This window comes from Dendrobates tinctorius, unplaced genomic scaffold, assembly GCF_039654945.1.
Source record: "Dendrobates tinctorius isolate UK_male_01 unplaced genomic scaffold, ASM3965494v1 ptg000058l, whole genome shotgun sequence".
Classification (NCBI taxonomy): Eukaryota; Metazoa; Chordata; class Amphibia; order Anura; family Dendrobatidae; genus Dendrobates; species Dendrobates tinctorius.
In genome coordinates this window covers 9,168,562-9,184,406 of record NW_027361726.1, presented here as the reverse complement: position 1 = coordinate 9,184,406, position 15,845 = coordinate 9,168,562, and the positions used below count along the sequence as shown (strand labels likewise).

Here is a 15,845-nt window from a genome sequence, read left to right as displayed (position 1 = left end):
TCCAAAAATGGATACAAGGGCTGCATTATAGAGTAACACTTACATGTGATGTGAATGCTGCTGTCAAACCTGCCGCCCCTACGCGCGTTACGCCGCAGCTTCGTCAGGAGGAATTACAATGTATATACTACTTTATATACGTTATATAGATGATACTGCTGTGTATAGTCTCAGTACACACACACACACTGTGTGTGCGTATATATGTATATGTGTATATATATATATATATATATATATACATACATATACATACACACACGTCTCCATCCTGCCCCATGTGTCTCCATCCTGCCCTATGTGACATGGGGCAGGATGGATACGATGGGGCAGGATGGGGAGATCATATGGGGCAGGAGACATCACATGGGGCCAGGATGGGAGAACATATGGCTGGAGCCAGGAATGAGACACACGGGGGCCAGGATGGGGGATATTATTACCATAGGGGCTTAATAAGGGTTATTATATTTTTTTGAGGATACTGTTTTAAATGGGGGGCGGTCCTGTTATTGTGCAGAGCAACACTATGTCGCCTGGTGCAGTGTAGAAGTTGGTAAAAAATTAAGTAATGTGCTCTGCAAGCAGTGCTCTGGATAACTGTTATTTCCTGCAGAGACAAGCCCTGGCTGGAAGAAGTGATGGCGGTCTGTGCTGGATGAAGATGAAAAGTGAAGATGAAAGACTTCACCTAGAGACGTCACTGGTGAGTCAGTGTGTTTCCTGTACACTGATACTATACATTGTATACTATATACAGAGGTCTTGTGTACAATGTCACTGGTGATCCCTGTGTTACCTGTACACAGACACTATATACAGAGCTCCTGTGTATAATGTCACCAGTAATCACTGTATACACTATATACAGAGCTCCTGTGTATAATGTCGCTGGTAATCACTGTATCACCTGTACACGGACACTGCATACTAAGTACAGATTTCCTGTGTATAATGGCACTTACGGTGATATTAGTATTGTGTTTTTTTATTAATGATCAGTATTGTAGTATTCGGTCACTATGTGGTGGTAATAGGGGTTCCGGCCATGGTGTGGCGGTATTTGTTCCTTGTATGTTGTATTATAGGTCACTATGTGGTGGTAATATGGTGTCTGGTCATTGTGTGGTGGTATTTATTCCCTGTATGTGGTGTTATTCGGTCACTGTGGTGGTAATATGTGATCTGATTATGGTTTGGTGGTATTTGTCCCTTGTATGTGGTATTATAGGTCACTATGTGGTGGTAATATGGTGTCTGGTCATTGTGTGGTCGTATTTATTCCCTGTATGTGGTATTATTCGGTCACTGTGGTGGTAATATGTGATCTGATTATGGTTTGGTGGTATTTGTCCCTTGTATGTGGTATTATAGGTCACTATGTGGTGGTAATATGGTGTCTGGTCATTGTTTGGTGGTATTTGTCCCTTGTATGTGATGTTGTTCATTTTAAAAATTGATAAATAAAAATATACCTAAATTGTATTGTATATTTTAACAAATGTTTACTAGGTTAGCGTAGAGTAGGGCCTGGCCAGAGGAGTCTACCTTGTCGTGGTGGCGGATTAAAAAATGTTGTGGCCAAAACAAAAACTGCTGGTTATATTTGTGATCTGGTGATGGGAACTGTTAATGTGTGATTGGTGAGAAGTGTGGTTTTTCCAAGAGAGAGCAGTAAGACTGTGGACAGTTTGAGGGGTGGAGGCGGAGCTGGGGTGGAGCCTGGGCAGAGTCCGAAGGGGGCCCCAAAAATTTTGCCAGTATGGGGCCCTGAAATTCCTAATGGCAGCACTGCTGCTCAGTATTACTGTTTAGTGCCCCCCATGCTGCTTTTGAACATGTGCTACATACAGGAGAGTAGGGGTCCCTCATGTCTGTGCGTGATACATTGTAGCAGTCAGTTTTCACCCACCAGCTCAGAGACAACTGAAAATTAGAGAGCATGCAGAGGGGAAAACTAGTGAAATTACAATATACAAGTCAAATAATGGCCAGGGATTATGTTATTTATCATGGACACACAGGACGGTTTATTCTGCACCTGGAATGACGCCTTAAAGGGGCTGTACTAATTTTATAAGTTATCCTCTATCCCTTGGCCAATGGATAACTTACCAATCGCGGTAATTCCCATCAATCGTGAGAATAAGCCATCTGATGGAGGGTGGGATGAGCATACGTGCAAACCTGTCGTACTGTGGGAAAGTAACGGGTACACATGGCACTCAGCTAAGACAGGCGCATCCAGAAAGAAGGGATCATGCTCCACCTGGGATACTTGCAGGATGGTGTCCCGTATCCTATTCTCAGGGGATAACGTAGGATAATACAATTGATGTCACAATGATCTATGTTTCGCCTTCTGATGACTCACAATGACCGATTACCGTCACTGATCATACACACTGCCGGGGGGTTTTCCGCGTACAATGCAGTTTTAATTACTGATTGTTTTGGCTGAGATTATCAGATCATTCATGACATTTGACTGGAAGTCACCATGTGGTTCTTAAGTCATTCTTCATTTCCTTACAGAATAGGACTGTATTCCTTTACAATTGCAATGGGTGAGGCAAAGGTTATAGGTATGTGATGCCATAGAAGGCGGAGCAAGAGACAATGAGGGGCGTGGTCATTGAACGGAGGCTGTAAAATCCCCTCCATTTACTAATCCACCCCTCCAAAGCAATTTAATGACTAACGTGTATTGAGAGCTAAAGAAAAAAAAAAAATCACTTTTGCAGTTAGGTTTCATTAGCCATTTTGCACAGTTTCCATTCTACACACCTCTATGTTGTATGGGCTATTACTGGCTGCTGAATGAGTTAACTGAGAATCCATCAGTGAGCTCCTTCTGTCTGGAGAGTTTGTAACTCATATCAGTTGTTTTCTGAGCTCCAGTGACACCTAAAACATGGCGTCCGATTTGTAGGAAGCATTTGTGGGAATCCATACAGTATATTTTGTATTTTATATATTTAAATCCCTGCCATTTCTATAGTTAGGAGTCCAGTGGGCGGTCTTACTCAGTGATTGACAGTCTTCTCTGTAGAAGGTGCATACACTTAACAAATGTAAAATTGGGAAGCTACTCGTGGGTCAGTGAGCAGCAATGCCGGGGGAAGGGGAATTTAAGGTGTTAATGAGTTAATAGTTATTCAAGGTAATAAACAAATTAACAGATCCGTCAACAGCAGTTTGCTGGTGGTTTCCTAAAGCTTTGAGTTTTAATTTTCATTGTAAACATGGGAACGGGAATTTCCACATTATGTCGAAAGTGAAAAACAATCAGAACATTGCTGTACCATCTGATTTCTATCTGTTGGGGGCTTCGCTCACAGACCCCCACCACTGCAATCTAACTGTAGATGAACATGCACTTTAAAGGGGGCGATCATACTAATCCCGAGGTCCCTAGTCCCTGAAATCCATGTATTGATTTATTATCTCTTGTCAACAAAAAAAGCTACAACAATGCAATATAAGAATGAGGAAGAAAAGCACTGAATTTACCAAAAGTGTCCAAAACTGGACAACTCCTTTAAGGACTGAGTGACTCCTGCCTTGTGGGTGAACAGAGGTGACTGGCAGCACAGATCTGAAAATAAACAGCTGGTAGGGAGAGCGGCAAACACTGGATTACAGTAACCTGACAGCTGGCACTGGACGGCCAAGACTCCTTCCAGGACTGTCGCCATCCTTGTATAGGGAGGTGGCGCCAATTCTGGGTCTCGGCCTATTCTCATGAGTGCACTTATCAGAAAGAAATAATCGAGGCTGGATTAAGTGTTGTAATTAGCGATCACGCCGTCTCCACGTTATTTAAAGAAATATATATCTATTATACTTACAACTTTCTGCGGGGGGAAGGGGAGCTAAAATAACAGCAATATGCAAATATCTAAAGAATGACACGAAACTATATCCAGAAATTATATACCGTATAGCCATAAATTATATATATCCAGGAATTATATGCAACTGCAGGAAAACTGACGTGAACTCTACTTCTCTGCATTGATGATGATAATGTGGTCTGTTATCTACGTCACAATTACACGATGTGACTAAAGTAATAACACAAACACTTGTATCATTCCTGCCAGGTATTACACACATTGGCTAAACATCCACAGTGCAGGAAATAAGTCAGTGAACCTCCACCATAAGTTTCATGTGCTTAGAAAGGAGAATATTTTGGACCATGCCTTCCTGCAGATACAGTCATATGTAAAAGTTTGGGCACCCCTATTAATGTTAACCTTTTTTCTTTATAACAATTTTGGTTTTTGCAACAGCTATTTCAGTTTCATATATCTAATAACTGATGGACTCAGTTATATTTCTGGATTCAAATGAGGTTTATTGTACTAACAGAAAATGTGCAATCTGCATTTAAACAAAATTTGACCGGTGCAAAAGTATGGGCACCCTTATCATTTTCTTGATTTGAACACTCCTAACTACTTTTTACTGACTTCCTGAAGCACTAAATTGGTTTTGTAACCTCATTGAGCTTTGAACTTCATAGCCAGGTGTATCAAATCATGAGAAAAGGTATTTAAAGTGGCCACTTGCAAGAAGTTCTCCTATTTGATTCTCCTATGAAGAGTGGCATCATGGGCTCCTCAAAACAACTCTCAAATAATCTGAAAACAAAGATTATTCAACATAGCTTTTCAGGGGAAGGATACAAAAAGTTGTCTCAGAGATTTAACCAGTCAGTTTCCACTGTGAGGAACATAGTAAGGAAATGGAAGAACACAGGTACAGTTCTTGTTAAGCCCAGAAGTGGCAGACCAAGAAAATATCAGAAAGGCAGAGAAGAAGAATGGTGAGAACAGTCAAGGACAATCCACAGACCACCTCCAAAGACCTGCAGCATCATCTTGCTGCAGATGGTGTCACTGTGCATCGGTCAACAATACAGCGCACTTTGCACAAGGAGAAGCTGTATGGGAGAGTGATGTGAAAGAAGCCGTTTCTGCAAGCACGCCACAAACAGAGTCGCCTGAGGTATGCAAAAGCACATTTGGACAAGCCAGTTACATTTTGGAAGAAGGTCCTGTGGACTGATGAAACAAAGATTGAGTTGTTTGGTCATACAAAAAGGCGTTATGCATGCGCTGTATTGTTGACCGATGCACAGTGACACCATCTGCAGCAAGATGATGCTGCAGGTCTTTGGAGGTGGTCTGTGGACTGTCCTTGACTGTTCTCACCATTCTTCTTCTCTGACTTTCTGATATTTTTCTTGGCCTGCCACTTCTGGGCTTAACAAGAACTGTACCTGTGTTCTTCCATTTCCTTACTATGTTCCTCACAGTGGAAACTGACAGGTTAAATCTCTGAGACAACTTTTTGTATCCTTCCCCTGAAAAGCTATGTTGAATAATCTTTGTTTTCAGATCATTTGAGAGTAGCTTTGAGGAGCCCATGATGCCACTCTTCATAGGAGAATCAAATAGGAGAACTACTTGCAAGTGGCCACTTTAAATACCTTTTCTCATGATTTGATACACCTGGCTATGAAGTTCAAAGCTCAATGAGGTTACAAAACCAATTTAGTGCTTCAGGAAGTCAGTAAAAAGTAGTTAGGAGTGTTCAAATCAAGAAAATGATAAGGGTGCCCATACTTTTGCACCGGTCAAATTTTGTTTAAATGCAGATTGCACATTTTCTGTTAGTACAATAAACCTCATTTGAATCCAGAAATATAACTGAGTCCATCAGTTATTAGATATATGAAACTGAAATAGCTGTTGCAAAAACCAAAATTGTTATAAAGAAAAAAGGTTAACATTAATAGGGGTGCCCAAACTTTTACATATGACTGTATGTGTACAGCCATACTCCGATAAGGCAGCAATGTCCCCATAAGGTTAATGTCAGGAGGACTCTTGGCCAATCCTAAACACAAATCTTCTGTTTAACTATTCTTTAGTTGATCATTTGTGTTCTTTTGGTTATAGTCTTGTCACATAACCCACAATATCTCTTCAGCTTGAGGTCATGGATGGCGTCTCTTACCATTTGCTGGAAAATGATTTTATACACCGTAGAATTCATTCATTCCCTCAAATCACAAAACATCCTAAACTCAAACAACAGGGGCTGCCTTCTAACTATAAAATAAGATTACAGCTGTTTATTGAAGTCTCTGGAGTTAAGAGAGGCATCATGCTGCTGCTTTCCAGTAAGTGTTTTGTCTGTCTCCAAGTGCAGGATTCACAGCTACATCACTTAGTACTGCTGTATAATTTTCTTCATCTGTGGCTTTGTAGGAAGCGTTGCTCTCTCCTCATTTGCTGGATTCACAGTTACACTGCTCAGTACTGCTGTATAATTTTCTTCACCTTTGTCTTTCTAGGAAGCGTTGCTCTCTCCTCATTTGCTGGATTCACAGTTACACTGCTCAGTACTGCTGTATAATTTTCTTCATCTGTGGCTTTCTAAGAAGCGTTGCTCTTTCCTCATTTGCTGGATTCACAGTTACACTGCTCAGTGCTGCTGTATAATGTCTCCCCTGCTGCTGATTCTGAACATATGCTCCATAGACACAGGTGAGCAGGAATCCCTCATGTCTTAACGTACATTGTGTATGGGAGACATTGTACAACTAGCTCAGAGACAACTGAAAATTTGGAGAAAGAGGCTGCAGAGAAGAAACTGGTGAACAAATGCAGGATGCAAGTCATCCAACGGCCAGAAATAGTGTTATTCCTCGTGTACACACAGGACGACTTATTCTCAAGTCACCTGAAACCACAGGTAGATTTTAGCGCAAAGTTCGCCTCCACGCCCTGTGAGTGTTTACTTAGTGAAAGTAAAAAAATGTTCATTACTTTATTTACCTTGTATCTATACACAATTGTGACATGAGATAACAAGCAGACCACATTTTATTGCATTTATTCAGAAATCCCGCTAAATCTAAGGGCAGCCTTTTTTACTTTTCCTTGCAATTATATAGAAAACCCAACCTCCCCATTCCTGTATATTCTGATCCATGAGGATCAATATTAATGAAGGTCTATTCTTGGAGATTGTAGTTCGCTGCTAGAAGGTGATCAGCGCCAGATTATTGGTGGATCGCGACAAGTCAACATTGGCAGAAGCCGTAGTGTGAACGTGGCGCAGCGAGAGGCGACGTGGAGATGATATGTATCATGTAAATCGATACTTGTGATAATCCACAGGATCCTTACTGTAGTCTGTGTCCATATTGTGTGCACGTTACGGCATTTCATTACCAGAAAAGCCCCCAGACATGGCTTTCTATCAGGGGAATGATGGTAATTATCAGTTTACTCCCTCGCAAACACTAAACCCCCTGTAAATAACCCGATGGGGAGAAATCTGCGGCGATTAGCGTCTCTTAATAATAGTAAACATTATTTTTGGTACAAGAGGCACCGAGGAATTTGCTGAGATCTTTTCCTTCTCAGATTCTTCGGAGTTCCCCTTTCGCTCACAAAGAGAAAATCATTATGTGTCAACATCACAGGAATTTGAGCCGGCCGTGCCAGTGACTGAATTGAAAAATAACATAAAACAAACAAATAATTCAAAAATAATAATAAACCTATATCCAATGCAGGTAAAGTATGAAACCGAAGCAACAGGAATCGTCTAAGCACGGCCCTATGCTGATCATAAAGTGCAGTAAAATCTGACACTTGATAATCTAGAAAGTCCGGTAATCCAGCACAGCACTGTGACGTGATGTAAAATGTCACCGAACCAGAAGATTTTAAAGTTTCTGTAAATTTGGACATTCACTGACAGCAAGCAGAGATATCAACAAACTTGTCATGGAATATGGACAGATGTCCGCCATGGTCATGTGCCATTCCTGGTTGGAGGAAGAAGCTAAGAGGCCATGGATGACCCGGGGGCTGCTAGGAGAGGACTTTCAATTCTTATCCAAAGTTTGGCCACTTTTTAACATTGAAAACTGGACAGAGAACCCTATTAAACCCACAGGTAATTAATCCTCACAACTAAAGACAACAGATTTAGAAGTGCTATAAAGGGGTAGTCCGGTGAAGATCGGTGATCACTCATAGGTCAGTGGGGAATCGGGCCCCGAGCGGATTAGGAGAATGGGGCACATCTATGACTGTTAGGCCGGCGTCAGACTTGCGAGAAACTTGGACGAGTATCACACATCAAAACCCGGCACTGCCGCCGGCACTCGGATCGGAGCATTCATTTGTATAGAAATACATGCAGCTGAACGCTCCGATCCGAATGCCGGCGGCAGTGCCGGGTTTTGATGTGTGATACTCGTCCAAGTTTCTCGCAAGTCTGACCCCGGCCTTAGAATGGTGCCGCAGAGCGCACGCTCTGCCGTCGCTCCATTTATTCCCATTGGGGCTGCCAAGGTTTTTTGGGTAGCCTCAGAGGATGAATGGCGCAGCGGTCAAGCATGTGCACTGCTGCCCCATTCTTACAGTCATGGTGCCCTGTTCAGCCGTGATTCAGGATCCAGTGGTCGGACTCACCCCTATGGATAAATGATAAGTCGTCTGGTGAAGAGAAGGATAAACTGTATCGAAGTAGATCCAGTAAATGTATCTGATGCATAGGGTACGATAATACATAGAACCAAAATTAAATGGAAACATAGGTAACCACTCACAGGTACGGGGGAGGCCCGGCATCACTCCTGGATCTTCTCAGGATGGCGTTTACCCCAACTGAAGTCTGATCTTGTGTGATCGTGACAAGACACATTTATGCAACCAACCATGTAATTAACGATGGGAAAGCACCCAAGGAAATGAAGAACCTCCTGACTTCCTTTGTGCTGCACTTTAAAAAAAAAAAAGAAATAAAAGTAGCAGCAAGAATAGGGCGCATGCATGGTAAGACTTGGGCTTCCCCAAGGTGGATCACCTATACCCCAATATGTGCGATGCAAGATGCCGCTGCCAGGACGGGGCCGGCTATAGGACATGGTAACCAGAGACAGTCACAGAAAATGAAAAATAAAATTAGAGTCGGCTCCTGTGAAGCGAAGTATTGTGGAGCTGAGCGACCTTTTAAGTGGAAATCATGTGAGCCGCTTTCTTGGAGCCAAAACCAGAAGAAATCTTTCTAAAACCAAACTCCGAGGTTTCAGGAAAGCCCCATGAATGTATTTTAAGGCCGAGAGTCTAAAAACAAAACACAGAAGAGTCATCGCTGGAGCAGTGCCGGGATCTGAGGACAGAAGACACAATATGTCATATTTTCACTCAGGGTTGGACTGGCCCACCAGAGAACCGGAGAATCCTCCGGTGGGCCCTTGCTTCTCCTTCAGGAGAGTTCATAGTGCAAACCTTGCAGTTGCTATGGGGCTCTTCAGTGGGGGAGAAAGGTGGGCCCTCAGAATAAAATTCTCTGGTGGGCCCAATGTTCTTCAGTCTGACACCGTTTTCACTACATATAAGAAGTGACCATCGGTCGGTGTTTGTGTATGTAGTGAAAATCACTTAAAAACTCTGCAAATATTAATGACCGGTGAAGAGTCCAGTGGGTGTGTAAGGAAAAGTCACGTAGTCCAGTCCGTCCGAGCATGCCCAGATTAGCGAGGTGCACCATGAATAAGCCAGGCACGGTCAGTACTCCTTGTTCATGCCCAAAAGTACAAGTCGCTGGTGCAGCACAAGGTTTGTAGAAGTCTGGAAGGCAGAGGGGGGAATGTCAATCAATACTGGAGGGGAGCGATCAGCCATGTGTGAGATTGCAGCGTACCCTTCCACCAAGCATGCTCAATCAGTCATGGTATCGAACCCTGCAAGTTTGGGATCACCACCCTGGCCCTCCAAATCCTGCGCTGTTGCCTTGTTCTCCTTGTGCACGAGCAGAACAGCAAAGTCTACGGGGTCTGAACACTTGAGAAGTCTGAAACCTGCCCATTTCCCCACTACCCTCCACCCTCTGCTGGAGCGGCATCTATGTATCCTCAGGGGGCATGCACTTAGACAAACAAGACCCCAGAATGGCGGCAGCAGCCAATCTCAGAATTAGGGTACCGGGGATGGCCACTGTACATTGGTCTGTGGTTTTCAGGGAGTGCTGAGAGTTGTAGGTTTGCTCTGCCTTAGAGGGATCAGTAACACGTCACCCTGATAGATCCCGATAAAAGCAGGTGAAGGGGCTTAATAACTGAATGTGGAGAAGTTAGGGGGGAGCGTAAGGTTGGGAAGGTAATGGAGGGATGTTTATGACTGTTATAAAAGTTTGTTCCTTCAAGGATATGTACAATTTTCTTTTTTGTTATGCTCTTTGAACTCAATAAAAATAAGTTGGAAAAAAAAGCAGGTGAAGGTAGCCGTGTGGTGATCTATAGGCAGGAAAGCCCCTATATTATATAAGGAAGGTCCTTTCAGGACTCGCTTGTTGTTACCATACAAAGGTCATTGTACAGACTTGTTTTCTTGTACGAAAGTTACCTGTAATGAGGACTATGTTTATCGCAGGTAGGGAGAGAAGAGGGCACCTTTCCCAATGGAGCTGTGACTGCGGCATGAATGTCCATAGGCTGCTGCCTACACTGCCTGCCATCGGACCCTGTACTGCATTATTACACGAGAGTCCGATGACATTCACATACATATTCCGAAGAGAGCGACAACGGCTGCAAGATTCCCCTCACAGATCGATTGTCACTTCCAATCCCCCCATGGATATGATTGCACTATGGTCTTGATTGGAAGGACTGCGCCTTCCCGGAAATGTCACTTGTGTGGGGTTGTAAGCAGTGACCACTGCATGACTGTAACAAACAGTCAGCTGTGAGAAATATCAGATTTGAACAAGATTTGGAGCTAAATAAGAAGGTTCCGACTGGATGACAGCAAGCGCAGGTTTTGTAAATATTTATTAGAAAGTTGCAGAACTTTTACTCTTCATTTACATTAAAAAAAAACGTAAAGGTAACGGGGTCCGAGACGCCATGTCCTAAATACCCGTTAGCCTTGTCTCTTGGTTAATCTAAAAACAGCAGTGTCTGCACAGACAGGCACTGGGGTGGGTGATGCACAAAGCACCCAAATCCCTGCCACAAGGGTGCAGAGAGCAAGAGGCGGCGATGATGTCAGCAAGGACAATATGCTGAACAACTGGTGGAGCAGGAAGCTGACTACTGGCATCATCATCATCCTCATCATCATCCTTCCTGGATCCTTGGGAGAACTTTACACTCAGGGAAATACCATTTTCTTGTAATATCGTGCAATCCATCCATCTAGATGTCAGGGTAAAGGACTCGAGTAGTCTGATGTATGCCGGGCTACACGGCGACTGTTGTGTAGACAGATGACTCACGGCTGAAGATCACTGATGCCACTGCTACATCGCAGAGGATCCAAGCAAATGTGGTCGCAGCATTGTGACCGGCAATAACCAAGCTGGAACCAGCTGATCACATTACCTGGGGGGGGCGCAATGCACCCCCATTTTTCTGCAGGACCCCGCGATGTACGTACCAGCAGTGAACCGTGCGTCCTGTGTCGCCCCAATACAACATTTCCTCATGAAAACTTCTGCATCTGTTTAAAATTGACTTTCAGATTCCCGAAAAGATATACGGTATATCTTTGTACCGTGTTAGCCAGTAGATAGAAAAATATTTAGAATACAGTACCAGAGCCAAATCAGAGGACAATAAAACTTTCACACTCCTTATCTATGAACTGGTCCAATATTTATGTTTACCCCTCTCCCATAATGATAGTTCTGCTTCGCGTCACTTGTCTTATCTATTGCATTTTTTCTGTGCTGTGTTGTGTATAAATATGTGACTTCAGATTTTGTATTAGTCAATGCCTGATGAAGAGACCTGAGTAGTCTCGAAAGCTTGCAATGTGTTACCATCTTTTCAGTTAGCCATTAAAAGGTATCAACCACTGAGAACTCTCAATTCTAAATATTCTTCAGCTTCTCATTACTTTCAGGACCACTGCTTGCTGCCCACAGAGACCTTCTAGCTGCCAGACGTTCTTTACCTAACACATGTCAAAGTCCGCATTAATTCACACATTGCGGTCAAAAAATGCATTAGAAAGAAGAATTCTTTTTACTGTGGATTTACAAAGTGGTAATTGGCAGCATGGCTGAGGCCAATAACAGCTGCTCGGCGGGGACACCGGGTGTCGGACCCCCACCGATCTGGTATACTAAGGATTGTTCATCAATATCAACGTAGTGAACAATCCCTTTAAGGTGGTGGACACAAACCCTCTGCTGTTAGGATTCATGCACACAGATCTGGTGAAAATCCCCTCTGACTTAATACTACAGCTGAAGGTTTGTTACAATGTATCAGTGTAAGAAAAAAGCGACTGTATATCTGCCTGATACATTGTAACAACCTACACTCTGTACCTCCCCCACAGTTCTTCCTTCTATTGTTATGGCCACAATGATGAGTAAATCCTTCCTGCCGATGCCGAGCATCTGTCATTCTTCCTTTTATACCACTGTGAGCGCATCTATAGCGCTGGTGCCAAGAATTGATCCGATCGTCACATATATACAAGAGACCATCCGGATAGCCTCTTCGTATACAGCATAGCTGCAAGTCAGGGTCAGTAGCCACCACGTCCACCAGATGGCGACACAAATATACCACCATATTGTGCATGCACATGGCCACGTGACAGCTCAGAGCAGTAGGGCGCCAGAAGGCGGCACCTATGGAGGTCTACGGGACCCTATTAGATTTTAACATGCTTCCAATTATCTCTCCGCCGCAGAACAGTGTGAGAACGCTGCACTTAAAGGGATTGTCCACTACTATGATATGGTTGAAGGTGGTCATATCAGATTGGGCAGGGTCAGGTCTGACACCGGCCAATCAGTGACAGCCAGAAATAAACTGTAAACTGAGCCAGAACAGCACAGATCCATACACCTTCTTGGTCATTTTTAGGTACTGCACCCTAGGTCACATTCGCTACAATAGGCACCAAGCTGCAGTACCTGATATTGGCCACCACACAGTGGATGGCGCTATGGTGTTCTCTCTTTCTTCTGGCCAGGTGCCTAACCCCCCAATTTAAGTATACAAGTCCAGTACAACCCCCTTTAAATCACTACGGGTCTCTATGGCAATTGTTATGCACTGGCAGCTGTTTCTAGTTCTGATACCATAGGCAGCCATATCAGATCTATCAAATCTAATTTCACAGTCATCCACAAGTGTCTTATCCCTTTATGTCAGTCCCACTGATTGCTGCGAGCTCTGATCTCGTGTCTTCTCCTTCTCCCCTCTCACAGCATAAATCTCAGACAGAGTCCAGCTGCATCCCCCTCCTCTCTATGTAGCATTTACTGAGAGGCTCTAGATGATTTTTTGGGGGGTGACCGAGGAGGTTTCTGATAATTTACAGTGATCAGTCAGAAAAGGCAAACTGTAAGGTTAAATGGGGTGTCCGCTACTTTTATATTCATGACCCCTCCTTAGGACAGAAAGGGGGTGTGACCCCAGGCATCGACCCCCCCTACGATCAGTGGTTTCTGGTTCTGCCAGGATGTTATCAGTTGTGGACTGTAAAGAGCACAGCGCCGTTATCTGTATTGTGGCCGCAGTGGGGTACTGCAGATCCTTCCTAATTATTCGATAGAGCCAGATGTGCAGTACCGGCTGTGGCCACAATACAGATTATGGAGCTGTGTAGATCTACAATTCATAACCTGGTCCCAGTATCGGCCAGATGTTATCGGTGGGAGTGCTGGGTGTCGTCCAACCACAGATATGGCGTTGATGGTCTATCCTATAGAAAAATAGGGGCCAATCCCTTTATAAACCGATTTATGTGTATAAGGATCACTTTGCTGTACAGCGGCTCAGTGAATTCTTGGGGCTCTGGGCTTGAATCTGACCAGGGATAGTATCTGCATGGCGGCTGTATGTTCAGCCCACACTTCGGAGTATAAAGTGTGAGATCAGAGCCCCCACTAGAGCAGTTACATTCTCTGCCCAGCGCCCAGACTATGTTACCGCTACATAAAATAATACATTCATTTTTCCCACAATCCCAATCCAGTAGTGCCGAAGGCCGTTCATCTAAGATAGTGGAGACCCCTAGCTGCCATCAGTAGTACTGCACCCCCAAATACATTCTACAACCGTCTCATTACTTCATCTCATCACACATTAATCTCCTACAAAGGGTCCGACAAGACCACTCCTGAACATTACATCCAGGTTTTTATTTATTTTTGATTGGGGGAAAAAAAAAAAATCTAAATCATCAGTTCTAAGTGAACATCATCCTCTACCATCAGTAAGCCATGTTATGGAACATATAATAAGACGACTACACGAAGAAAAAACATTTTATAATAATCCAGTCCTGAAATATAATCCAATTAAAAAAATATATAAGTGGTGATATATATATATATATATATATATATATATATATATATATATATATATATATATATATATAATTGGTTATAATTCACTTAAATTTGGATATCGTTTCCAAAGTAGTAGTTATATTAATGAAAGCTGATACAGTTGTGATACGATGTAACATTTTAAACCCCCTCCTTTCATTTCCTTGGATGACACAGCATCGGTCCGCACCGTGCCGTGCCGTGCCATGCCAGAAGTCATGAGTATTTGCACCGTGATCATGGCAGTCACAGATGCATTTAGCAGTCACTATACTGAGGAGCCGTATATTCACGCGCTTCATCGTTGCCCCCCTTTTCTTGTGCTGCTATCTGGGATCTGTTTTCCTGCATTGATCCAGTGCACATCACTCTGATCCCTTCTCGGATAGCCTAACACTGCGGTATCGTTACCCAGGTTGGAGAAGGGGGGTGCACTTATTTATTCCTATGCACCATATCTAATCATATACGGATGCAATCAATCACCGCTGCACCTGCCCCATCCCTGTCTCCGCATCCAGCATGCCAGCATGGAAACAAGGGCATTATTTACAGAAAAAACCCATCCCCAAAAAAAAATGTAAAAGGACATTCAAAGCCATTCATTTTCCTTAAGTGCTCCCCCCTCCATCGCCTCCAGAGCACTAAGGTCACCCATCACATTACACATTAGCACATTGCACTTACCTTTTCCTCACTTTATTGAATTCTGCATCGGCTCTTAGCACCAGATCTCCAGATTCCATTGTAAAATAAAAATAAAATATATATTAATTAATGCAAATGAAAAAGTAAATTACAAGAAATGCTGATGTGCTGGCACATAGGTAAGCGGGCAGGTAGGCATGGGCTAGACGGGCAGCTGCATGTACTAGTTGCACAGGAGATGGTAGCATGTCATCTGTAGGGTGCTGGTAGGAATGAGGCCATTGCAGTGCTGAGGGGGTCAGGGAGGAACAGATGCTGCAGCTGCAGATCCTAGAGCAGACAGCATAGCACCCATAGCACTGCTGTACTCCGGCTGGGTGCCACCAGTGCACAGGGGGATTGCCGGTGGAAAAGAGTGCCTGAAAGAATGAAAAGGAGAGTATAGGCAGAGCTCACCCCCTGTGCAAATGGTAATGGTTGAGCCCGAGGAGGAGAAAAAATAAAAAAAAAAGATCAGGTTGGGCAGTTTTTGCACAGCAGTCTATGGATGACAGGGAAAAAAAGATTGAATTTAAATGTAACACTGTATCATCACCTATAGATCTTCAGTATATACAATGTATCATCACCTCCAGATCATCAGTATATACAATGTATCATCACCTCCAGATCATCAGTATATACAATCCATCAACACCTACAGGTCATCAGTATATACAATGCATCATCACCTACAGGTCATCAGTATATACAATGTATCATCATCTATAAATCAGTGTATATATACACACACAATGTAT

General features: G+C 43.3%; 1 protein-coding gene across 1 annotated transcript in view; it reads right to left on the bottom strand.

The window, feature by feature from the left end:
* Positions 1-15,387, bottom strand: part of TRAF3 (TNF receptor associated factor 3) — a 124,427-nt gene extending 109,040 nt beyond the window's left edge. The window contains exon 1 of the mRNA XM_073578018.1: positions 15,085-15,387. The gene's annotated coding sequence lies outside the window, so the exon portion shown is untranslated. The remainder of the gene's footprint in view (positions 1-15,084) is intronic.
* Between the last annotated feature and the right edge of the window lie 458 nt (positions 15,388-15,845).